We start from the raw sequence: 2,607 nt of genomic DNA, 5'->3' as shown, positions 1-2,607 counted from the left end.
CATCTCAGCTCAACAAAAACTTGCATTTCAATCACTTTCAGTCAGTTCTGGGTTATGAGTATGTGCAGGGTTAGGGCTGGAACGAAGCCACTGGCCTGGAACCCTCTGCAGAGAAGGGCTCTGTCTGCAGCCTGAGGCTCCTGCACCACTTACCATTTAGAGAGTTCACTTTAAATTAACACTTACAGGCTGCAGATCCCCAGTCAAAGGGGAAACCTGAGAAGGCACTGGCTATGTGATTGCAGAAGGAGAAGTTGCCAAATTTCTCCCTCTTCTTTTTTATTACTGCTCAGGAAGTCCTGTTGCCTGGGGGGCTGGGGCATTGTCAGGCATTCCCCACTTCTCATTATGAAGTTATGAAAACAGCACGTGACACGGCATAGTGGATCAGGAGCCTGACGTGATACTAACGATGACGACGATGATGATGACGACAGTGATGGTGGAAGCTACTAACATTTATAGAGCAAGTTTTACGTTCCCGGCACTACTCTCAGAACCTTACATATGTTAACTCATTTAATCTCTAAGGTAACCCTGTGAGGTGGGTATCATTATCATCCCTACTTTACAGATAAGGAAACCAAGGCTCTGAAAACTGGAGCAATACACTCATTAGGTGTAGGGGAGCAGCTGTTGCTTTTTCCTGCCGACAGCCATTCTCCCTCTTCTGCTCACAGGGCCTCAGTTTTCCTTTGGAGAACCACTCTTCCCTTTGGCACATTGTCTTTGAGGTGGGAAAAAGGTCCTATCTTAAACTCTAGGGCCGAAAGGTCCTGTCTAATCAGTCATTCTTGGACTGTGAACTACACAAGGGCAGGCACTGGTCTCTCCCATCTCAGATCCTAGCACGGGGCACAATTCAGATGTTTAACAAATAGTTTAAGGACAAATAAACGAGTATAGCATGCGGTGTGTAATGTACCAATGTGATGTATTCTACCACAGCTGTGTGGTTAGGTAGGTCCTGACTGGTCAAGCCTGGGTTGTGTGTTTACTCTAGACCAACCATTCTCTCCTGGGAAAGGGGATAGAATGATACCTGGATAGAAGCTTTCTGGAGCCGATCCATCAAGACCATGGTGCCTTAGTAGGGTTGCCATCTCTATCCTGGACCCGATCTTGTCCTTCCAGGCCCAGATATTCAGCTTTTCTTTCAGTTCTGAGATCCCCCAGCCCACAAATAAATTCCTTTTTTGCTTAACAGCACCAGAGTTGGTTTATCTTGCCCACCAAATCATCCTGCATTCTACCAGGCATGTTTGTAGCATTCATGATATGGCTAGTCCCAGAAATTTTCATTACAGGGACACAAAGCAGTGCTGAAAGCTTAGGACCTAAAGTTGTACACAGCCATAACCATGGAGCATCCATTTATTCCACAAACAACATTCACTGAATGTCTTTATGAGCCTGGACCTATAATAGGTCTTTCCCCAGATTTTTCAAGTCACAAAACACAGCAATCCCAAGGATCATACCCACTTTGCAGATGAGAACACCAAGGCTCAAGCAGGTTAAGCAACTTGCCCAAGAACATAAATACAGTGAATGGCATAGCAAGGACTGAAAATTGTGTCTTTTTGAGGCCAAAACAATTACTCTCACCATTGTATACCACAGTCCAATGGATTGAGGGCCTGGCTCACTGGCAGGGCTGAGAAATCCAGTTGCTAGAACTTGGGCGAAAGAAAATAGGAAAGCTGAATGGAGGCTGAGTTCCATGTGGGTTAAACTAGTTCAAGGCATGGGGACAATCACCAAGCTTCCATGTTCCAAGTCCCTCAGATCTCCTGCCATTGTGGTCTGACATGCACATGCAACCTCTTCTGTCCTAAGGACAGCCCTCTCACATTCTACACTCCATATTCACTATCAACTTAAACCCTCTACAGCTTTTTAAGACCAGCTGAAATGACTGAACTCAAAGAGCAATGCGTGACATCCCATAGTCAAATGTAACCTTTTTTCTTCTCTTGATCTAGTGAACAGCAGATGTTTTGCCCTCACACATGCATCTCACCTTCTTTTGCTTTCTGTTTGATAAGCCCCTCCTGGTGCTCGGTCCATGTGGCTGAGTGGGGTTGACCTTAATTTCTCCTTTTTTTAAAAAAAAATTTTATAGGTTTGTTTTTTTTGGTGGGGGGAGGTAATTAGGTTTATTTATTTATTTCTACTTTTTGAGGGAGGTCCTGGGGATTGAACCCAGGACTTCATGCATGCGAGGCACACGCTCTACCACTGAGCTATACCCTCCCCCTACTCCTCTCTTCTTAGGTGCAAATGAGCATGTGATTCAAGCAAATGTCTTCCATCCCCCTGGATACAATATCTGATGTAAGAATAGCCATCCAAGGCTCTCATCTGACTCAGTCCTGGGGTCTCTGCTGGACTCATGATCTGAAGAAGCCTTCCTCCCCGTGGGATTACCAGCTATAAGGAAGACAGACGCCTACAGCTGCCTGAGAATAAAGCCAACACCAGAGGAGACAGAGCTGCCAAGAAACAGAGAACAGAATGAAAACTCACTGTATCATTCAAGCACCCGAATGCAGCCATACCTGAAGTCTATGCCTTGGACTTTGTAGTTACATAGTAAGACAGAAA

General features: G+C 45.3%; 1 non-coding gene across 1 annotated transcript; it reads right to left on the bottom strand.

Moving 5' to 3' along the window:
* Positions 1-2,184: 2,184 nt before the first annotated feature.
* Positions 2,185-2,256, bottom strand: TRNAA-CGC. The gene has a single exon. It is a non-coding gene; the product is annotated as a tRNA-Ala (tRNA).
* Between the last annotated feature and the right edge of the window lie 351 nt (positions 2,257-2,607).

The sequence above is a fragment of the Camelus ferus genome, chromosome 17, assembly GCF_009834535.1.
Source record: "Camelus ferus isolate YT-003-E chromosome 17, BCGSAC_Cfer_1.0, whole genome shotgun sequence".
NCBI classification, from domain to species: Eukaryota; Metazoa; Chordata; class Mammalia; order Artiodactyla; family Camelidae; genus Camelus; species Camelus ferus.
This window is presented reverse-complemented; position numbering and strand designations above follow the sequence as displayed.